A 9,999-nucleotide genomic window follows, 5' to 3' on the forward strand; every position below is an offset into this window, starting at 1 on the left:
GTTCAGTGATATATTTACAACGAAAACGTGCACGGCACAGATGTCACCAGATAGAAAAGCGGGATAATAGTCACAAATAATGTTCTTGGGTGGCACTAGTCAGACCCTTAATATAAATGGCGATATCGGACTCTGAGTAAGGAGTATGCCCACGTCGGGCACTAATGAACATGATGCACCTGTTATTGATGTTACACTACTGGCCATTAAAATTGCTACAGCAAGAAGAAATGCAGATGATTAACGGGTATTCATTGGACAAATATATTATAGTAGAACTGACATTTGATTACATTTTCACGCAATTTGGTGCATAGATTCTGAGAAATCAGTACCCAGAACAACCACCTCTGGCCGTAATAACGCCCTTGATACGTCTGGGCATTGAGTCAAATAGAGCTTGGATGGCGTGTACAGGTACAGCTGCCCATGCAGCTTCAACACGATACTGCAGTTCATCGAGGGTAGTGACTGGCATATTGTGACGAGCCAGTTGCTCGACCACCATTGACCAGACGTTTTCAGCTGGTGAGAGATCTGGTGAATGTGCTGTTCAGGTCAACAGTCGAACATTTTCTGTACCCAGAAGGCCCGTACAGGACCTGAAACATGCGGTAGTGCATTATCCTGCTGAAATGTAGGGTTTCGCCGGGATCGAATGAAGGGTAGGGCCACGGGTCGTAACACATCTGAAATGTAACGTCCACTGTTCAAAGTGCAATCAATGCTAACAAGATGTGACCGAAACATGTTACTAATGTCACCCCATACCATCACGCCGGGTGATACGCCAGTATGGCGATGACGAACACACGCTTCCAATGTGCGTTCACCGCATGTCGTCAAACACGGATGCGACCATAATTATGCTGTAAAGATAGTCCATGCTGCTGCAAACGTCGTCGAACTGTTCGTGCAGATTGTTGTTGTCTTGCAAACGTCCCCATCTGTTGAGTCAGGGATCGAGACGTGGCTGCACGATCCGTTACAGCCATGGGGATAAGATGCCTGTCATCTCGACTGCTAGTGATACGAGGCCGTTGGGATCCAGCACGGCGTTCCGTATTACCCTCCTGAACCCACCGATTCCATATTCTGCTAACAGTCATTGGATCTCGACCAACGCGACCAGCAATGTAACTATACGATAAACCGCAATCGCGACAGGCTACAATCCGACGTTTATCAAAGTCGGAAACGTGATGGTACGCATTTCTCCTCCTTACACGTGGCATCGCAACATCCTTTCACCAGGCAACGCTGGTCACTTGCTGTTTGTGTACGAGAAATCGGCTGGAAACTTTCCTCATGTCAGCGCGTTGTAGGTGTCGCCACCGGCGCCAACCTTGTGTGATTGCTCTGAAAAGCTAATCATTTGCATATCACAGCATCTCCTTCCTGTCGGTTAAATTTCGCGTCTGTACCACGTCATCTTCGTGGTGTAGCAGTTTTAATGGCCAGTAGTGTATCTACCAAACCGTTGGGGAGTCTTTGGGGCATATTGTCCCACTTCCTCTCATGGCGGCTTTCTGTTCTTGCGCGTTGTGAGGAGGAGGTGTAAATTGAGAAACAGGTCTAACAAGGGCGTCCCAAGCATGCACTGTAGGGTTTAGGTCCACGCAGTACGTAGGCTATTCCAAAAGTTAATATCTTCACTTTCCTATAGGTTCTACAACTACCGTTGATCTTAAACCTCTGAGCACTCTTGCGGGTGTCTGGCCACTGTGCATGATGCCTGCCCACACAATAACACCTAGGCCATACCGATGATGTTTATGAGCTTCCTGTGTCGTGTAACATATTCCCCTCTCTCTCTCCACACTGAATGGTGACTAGAATCGCTTGCCACAGTGCAGCTGCATTAGCCAGAAAACATCACTCTGGACCACTGTTGCTGGCACCAACCAACATGCTCTCTACACCAATGAATACTTTCTAGACGAAGGCGTCGTTTAAGTTAGATGCATTTAACAGGCTTCAAAGCGTGCAGATCAGCCTGATTTAATCGCCACGATGCTGTTCTGGCAGAGACACGTGTACCGGTACCTGTAAGGTCTGCAGCGATCTGCCTAAGAGTGATACGTCTAATTAATAAAATATTACGGCCTATTATGCCGAGGTCTAAGGGATGTCACTTCAAAACCGGACGTTTCGTCCACATCTACGGAAGACATTTTCAAGGGGGATCATAGCTTTGTTGAACGTCCGATTGACACCCTGGCTCTCTACTAGTCAGTAGTGAGCCAGGATGTTCCTTGTCCTGTAGCACTTGTCGGTTGTTCCATGGCAATTGGCAGTTGTTCCTTAGCTAGTGTCAGTTATTCCTTAGCAGTTGTAAAGCAGTCTAAATGGACTGATGAGATAAGGCATGAGGATATTTTCTACAGTGTCAGCGAAGAAACAAACATATGGAAAACACTGGCAAGAACAACAGACAGGCCGATAGGGCACTTGCTAATGATACATCAGAAAATAGCTTCCATGATGCTAAAGTGAGCAGCAGAGAATAAAAACTGTAGGCGACGACAGAAACTGGAACACATCCACGATGTAATTAAAGATGTAGGGTGCATATGCCAGCCATCGCGTTCGGAGAATGTTAGTAAGGATTTTAGTCCTTTGGTCCGTATGTAGGCCGCGATCCACTTTGTTTAATCTTTGTTGTTAAAGTAGTCCATTCTGGTGCTCGACCTGCTAGGGCATTTTGTGCCATCATTGTTATTTCCGACTGTTCTATGCTCTACGACAACGGGCCCTGATTCGAGTGTGATCTGCTATATGACCATATGTCGCAACAGATGACACCTGCGTATGAGTGCCTTTGGGAACGGCCATTTGATGCCTCTTAGCTGCAGCTAAGTTTGTCCGGCATCCGTCTTTTGCTTGATATATCCAAATTTATATGGTTGTTTCCGCCTCAATACAAGGGACAGTGAAATGAAAATGAGACTGGTGGGAAAAGTAATAAAACTTTATTATTTCAAAAATAATAGTCACAACTGTTGATCCGTTTATCCCACTGTGAGACAAGATGGTCAGTATCTTCAAGGAAAGTTAGAAAAGTTGTTTGCTTTTCGCTACGGAACCAGGATTGTGGCAAGGCGTGTACCGCATCGTCCGAAGCCAATCGGTAGCTACGAAAATCTTCCTTAGGGCTCCAAAACTAGGGAAATCGGAAGTGGTAGGGATCAGGAATATACGGAGGATGTGTAAGGGAATCCCAGAGAAACTTCTGCAAAGTAGATGAAACCACCTTGGCAACACGTGGGGAGGGGGGAGGGGGCCGTTCCAGCAACAGAATTACGTCTATCGACATTCATGGCCATTTGGACTATATGGTGATTTTCAATTTTTGTAAAGTGTTTATTTACCGGTGGGCTCTGAATGTAGCACGTGTTTCAGAATGTCAATGAGCAGCGGTACGTTGCAGTCAGAGAAGCAGGTCATGACGAGTTTCTCGTCGTTGGCGAGCAGGGTTCTGGATTTTCTCGATAGGGCTGACTCCATCTGCTTCCGTCGTTGGCTCTGACGCTTGCACCCCAGTTCAAAATGATGACACAATGTTTCATCTCTCGTGACAGTATGGGACAGGAAACGATATTCTTCATCATATTACCGTTCGAGGTGCTCGAATTATGTTGACATTCTGTTCAGCTCGAGCTCCACCCTCAACATGCAGAGAAACCAATGCTCACATATTCTGGAACTTCAGATGTTCTATCATGATGACGTGGGCGGCACGATGACTGACGTCCAAAATGAGCTGAATTTCTTCCACTACCCACCGTCAGTCATTTCTGACGACGGCATATTCAGGAGCAATGACAGAAGAGGTAATGACACGACGAGAATTTCCCGGCTAACTCGGTCATCCATTTACACCTTACCTTCTCGAATCATTTATTCACGGAAACACACGTGCACGTGGCGTACAGTTCCCCATACACAGCACTTCCTGTCACACCTTTTGCTGTCAAAATCACTAATCTGTTCGTCCTTCCAGAGCTCAATAGGGAAGTCGGAAATACACAAGTCTCGCTGACATCATGTCGAGCATGTCCGACAAGTGGCACAGCGGTGATCGTTTGAGCTGCTCCTTCCTGCTTCCCGCTTGAGGATACTTCTATGAACATCTCCATCTCCGTTACAGGCTTCTCATATAGTCTGTATCGTTTTCATTTAAGTGTCCCCTACATGTGCAAGTCCGTCCTGTCTGGCTTTTGTTGGGCTGCTTACCGATGAAGTAGACAACGCAAACAGAGGCCAGTTCCAAGCTAATGATGAAACTGCGACGAATAAATATAAGACGGTATAACGAGACATACTCCAAGGATATACAGGTGCACCAACCAATGCTTTTTCTTAATTCTGTGTCCGTAGGCCGAACGACCCTATACACGCTGTCACAGTGCAGTGCGAACGACGCAAAGTAAAATATCCGTTCAGTTGATGGCATCCGGCTCCGCCCCGGCATGCTCTCTTGTCGCTCCTAACCCTGGTGGGACACGTAAGAGCAGAATGAACAATTTGTTCGGAACCACTGACATTGGCAGGATATTACTTTGCCATAACGCCAAATACGAAAGTGTGTTCATTTTCATAAAAGCCATGTGGACAAGGAAAGCAAACCGCCAAATGACAAAGATGATGGTGGAAATTGGAAATTTGTGGTAAGTACTATGGGACCAAACTGCTGAGGTCATCGGTCCCCAGGCTTACACACTACTTAATCTAACTTAAACTAACTTATACTAAGGACCACGCACACACACACACACACACACACATGCCCAAGAGAGGAGCCGCTCGAACCGGGGCAAGGCACCTCCGACCGCGCGAAGATGTTGATGATGATGTGTCTACCTCCTGAGGCGCGACAAGGTAGTAGTAGGCAAAACGCAACGGGGAATAACAATATTAATGTGCTAATAATAAACTGCAGGAGCGTCTATAGAAAGGTCCCATAACTGCTCTCATTAATAAACGGTCACAACGCCCACATAGCACTAGAGACAGAAAGGTAGCTGAAACCAGACGTAAACAGTAATGAAATTCTAAACTCAGATTGGAATTTATACCGCAGAGAATGGCTGGACAGTGAAGGGGGAGGCGTGTTTATAGCGATAAAAAGTACAATAGTATCGAAGGAAATAGACGGAGATCCGAAATGTGAAATAATTTGGGTGAAGGTCACGGTTAAAGCAGGCTCAAACATGGTAATTGGATATCTCTATAGGCCCCCTGGCTCAGCAGCTGTTGTGTCAGAGCACCTGAAGGAAAATTTGGAAAATATTTCGAGTAGATTTCCCGACCAGGTTATAGTTCTGGGCGGAGATTTTAATTTGCCGGATATAGACTGGGAGACACAAACGTTTATAAAGGGTGGCCGGGAGAAAGAATCGAGTGAAATTTTTTAAGTGCTTTATCTGAAAACTACCTTGAGCAGTTAAACAGAGAACCGACCCGTGGCGATAACGTATTAGATCTTCTGGTTACAAACAGACCCGAACTATATGAAACAGTTAACGCAGAACAGGGAATCAGCGATCATAAAGCGGTTACTGCATCGACGATTTCAACCGTAAATAGAAATATTAAAAAAGGTAGGAAGATTTTTCTGTTTAGCAAAAGTGACAAAAAGCAGATTTCAGAGTACTTGACGGCTCAACACAAAAGTTTTGTCTCAAGTACAGATAGCGTTGAGGATCAGCGAACAAAGTTCAAAACCATCGTACAGTATGCATTAGATGAGTGTGTGCCAAGAAAGATCGTAAGAGATGGAAAAGAGCCACCGTGGTACAACAACCGAGTTAGAGAACTGCTGCGGAAGCAAAAGGAACTTTACAGCAAACATGAACATAGCCAAAACCTTGCAGACAAACAAAACTTACGCGAAGCGAAATGTAGTGTCATAAGGGCTATGCGAGAGGCGTTCAATGAATTCGAAAGTAAAGTTCTAAGTACTGACTTGGCAGAAAATCCTAAGAAATTTTGGTCTTATGTCAAAGTGGTAGGTGGATCAAAACAAAATGTCCAGACACTCTGTGACCAAAATGGTACTGAAACAGAGGATGACAGACTAAAGGCCGAAACACTAAATGTCTTTCTCCAAAGGTGTTTCACAGAGGAAGACTGCACTGTAGTTCCCTCTCTAGATTGTCTCACAGATGACAAAATAGTAGATATCGAAATAGACGACAGAGGGGTAGAGAAACAATTAAAATCGTTCAAAAGAGGAAAGGCCGCTGGACCTGATGGGATAGCAGTTCGATTTTACACAGAATACACGAAGGAACTTGCCCCCCCCCCTTTCTTGCAGCGGTGTACCGTAGGTCTCTAGAAGAGCGTAGCGTTCCAAAGGATTGGAAAAGGGCACACGTCATTCCCATTTTCAAGAAGGGACGTCGAACAGATGTGCAGAACTATAGACCTATATCTCTAACGTCGATCAGTTGTAGAATTTTGGAACACGTATTATGTTCGAGTATAATGACTTTTCTGGAGACTAGAAATCTACTCTGTACGAATCAGCATGGGTTTCGAAAAAGACGATCGTGTGAAACCCAGCTCGCGCTATTCGTCCACGAGACTCAGAGGGCCATAGACACGGGTTCACAGGTTGATGCCGTGTTTCTTGACTTCCGCAAGGCGTTCGATACAGTTCCCCACAGTCGTTTGAACAAAGTAAGAGCATATGGACTATCAGACCAAGTGTGTGATTGGATTGAAGAGTTCCTAGATAACAGATCGCAGCATGTCATTCTCAATGGAGAGTAGTCTTCCGAAGTAAGAGAGATTTCATGTGTTCCGCAGGGGAGTGTCGTAGGACTGTTGCTATTCACAATGTACATAAATAACCTTGTGGATAACATCGGAAGTTCACTGAGGCTTTTTGCGGATGATGCTCTAGTATATCGAGAGGTTGTAACGATGGAAAGTTGTACTGAAATGCAGGAGGATGTGCAACGAATTGATGTATGGTGCAGGAAATGGCAACTGAATCTCAATGTAGACAAGTGTAGTGTGCTGGGAATACATAGAAAGAAAGATCCTTTGTTATTTAGCTACAATATGGCAGGTCAGCAACTGGAAGCAGTTAATTTCATAAATTATGTGGGAGTAGGCATTACGAGTGATTTAAAATGGAATGATCATATAAAGTTGATCGTCGGTAAAGCAGATGCCAGACTGAGATTCATTGGAAGAAACCTAAGGAAACGCAGTCCGAAAACAAAGGAAGTAGGTTACAGTACACGTGTTCACCCACTGCTTGAATATTGCTCAGCAGTGTGGGATCCGTACCAAATAGGGTTGATACGAGAGATAGAAAAGACACAACGGAGAGCAGCGCGCTTCGTTACAGAATCATTTAGTAATAGCGAAAGCGCTACGGAGATGATAGATAAACTCCAATGGAAGACTTTGCAGGAGAAACACTTGGTACGGGCTTTTGTTGAAGTTTCGAGAACACACCTTCACCGAGGAGTAACGCAGTATATTGCTCCCTCGTACGTATATCTCGCGAAGAGACCATGAGGATAAAATTAGAGAGATCAGAGCCCACACGGAGGCACATCGACAATCTTTCTTTACACGAACAGTACGAGACTAGAATAGAAGGGAGAACCGATAGAGCTACTAAAAGTACCCTCCGCCACGCACCGTCGGGTGGCTTGCGGAGTATGGATGTAGATGTAGATTAATAAGTAACTACAAATTATTGTCATTTCTTTAGAAGTCTAACAGAAATGACAAAACTTATTGAATGTCTTTAACTTTTCAGTCCCAGAATAATAGATAATTGTTTATTTAGGTTACTGAACTTTTAATTTTGCCATATCTTTGGAAGAAGTTAGGAATTATGACTGAGCACTTAGTTGCTGTCATAGTCGTCGAATTATAAGGCTCTTTACTATTATTTTGCGTTGATCTCGAAACAAAATGACCGTAACCGGTTTTTAGGGAAATGTGTGCGGCGAAATACAATCCACTTTTGGATCCTGCCAGCACTAACTGCAGCCCACGCTCCGTACCGCTAAGGCCACAATTCAATATTACAGTAAAATGGGCATGAAGCACAATATATGCAGTGTTGTGATGGGACATGTGTCATTATAGATGAGCTAATCCTACATGTGTCTATGACGAGCATCTGGCATCTGGCACATGGTGATGTCGTCACTCATCCGCAAGACACTATCGCCAAATCGACTAACTTCAAATTGTTTTCATGTACCGTGATGGTATTATGCTGGCTCCGATCATGCTAGACAGTAACCCCGAAAGGAAGGTAGTATCTAATTCACTCACCTGCAACCAGTTAAAATCAATTGACAAGTTTCATACTCTCAGAGAGCCTGCCGCTGTGGCCGAGCGGTTCTAGGTGCTTCAGTCTGGAACCGCGCGACCGCTACGGTCACAGGTTCGAATCCTGCCTCGGGCATGGATGTGTGTGATGTCCTAAGGTTAGATAGGTTCAATTGGTTCTAAGTTCTAGGGGACTGATGACCTCAGATGTTAAGTCCCGTAGTGCTCAGAGCCATTTGAACCATTTGAAATCTCAGTTACCCCCATTCACCACCATGAAGAAGTAAAAACTAAAATTACCATGTAGTTCATTCATAAAATCTTCTTCCTGTCAAAGAAACCGTAACACGGAAAACAATGTATTTATTTAACAAAATACAGTCTTCTTTTAGCCCGGTATATTTCATTCCACGACCTTCCAACTATTGACTACCCCGACATAAATAACAATTGTTCATCCGTGCAAGATAACTGTCTCGAATTCAGCCTCGTCATGTGAATATCCCTATAATCAACCGTTTATCGGGACTAACAACAGAAAGTAAGTGCTGATATTTATATTCAGAAACTATAATGGATAGGAAAGTGCTGCACAGAAGGAGGATCTACAGTTTTGGAGCGTCAGTCCGTGAAGCATGCTGTGTAGCATTAGGGCAATGAGCAAGAGCTTGAATCGCGAGACCAGTAGTAATGGATATATTCCTCACTGCTAATTCTGAACTTAAGATAGCCTTTGAGCTCTACACCATTGTATTCGAACAAATGACGTGTATGATGTTTCCCAGACACAAAATCGTTTTCACTACCTTTGATGACTGTTGTCACACCTTTTATATCAGCGAATACGTCTCCATCGAGTTGTGATGAATCATTGTCTCATGTATTACTAATTTTCATAGGAAGAATGTAAATATTTTGGAGCAATGGTAATGTGAATGCTTTCTTGGATGATATTGTAGCAGAAATGGCATACTGAGAGCATAAGGATTTTGCCGCAGTGAATTCACTAACGGATGTATGAAATTTTATACTTTCGCCCCATTTGTTTTTGGATTTATGAATTCTCTTCACGTGTGCTGCATGCATGACCACCTTTAAAATCAGCCGTGTACTACTTTCTTACTTTTTTTTGTGACTCGTCAGTCTTCTAACTGGTTTGATGTGGCCCTCCACGAATTCCTCTCCTACGTGCAAAGTTCTTTATCTCAAAGTAGCACTTGCAACATACGTCTTCACCAATTCGATGGATGTATTCTGATCTCCAGCCTCATCTACAGATTTTACCCTATAAAGCACCCCCTATTATCGTGGAAATTATTCCGCAGTATCTTTACAGATATCTACCATCCTGTCCCTTCTACTTGTCAGGGGTTATCCATATATTCCTATCCTTGCCGATACTCCGGAGAACCTCCTCATTCATTACCTTATTAGTCCACCTGATTTTCGACATTTTTCTATAAGATGATTCGATTCTCTTCTTTTCTGGCTTTCCCATAGTCCAAGTTTCACTACCACACCATGCCGAGCTGAAAATGTACTTTCTCAGAAATTTCTTGCTTAAATTAAGGTCTGTCTTTGGTACTAGTAGACATCTCTCGTACAGGAATGCTCTTTCTGCCATTGCAAATCTAATTTTGATGTCCTCCTTCATCCGACAGTCGTGAGTTATTTTGCTGCCTAGGTAACAGA

This window comes from Schistocerca cancellata, chromosome 3 (assembly GCF_023864275.1).
Source record: "Schistocerca cancellata isolate TAMUIC-IGC-003103 chromosome 3, iqSchCanc2.1, whole genome shotgun sequence".
NCBI classification, from domain to species: domain Eukaryota; kingdom Metazoa; phylum Arthropoda; class Insecta; order Orthoptera; family Acrididae; genus Schistocerca; species Schistocerca cancellata.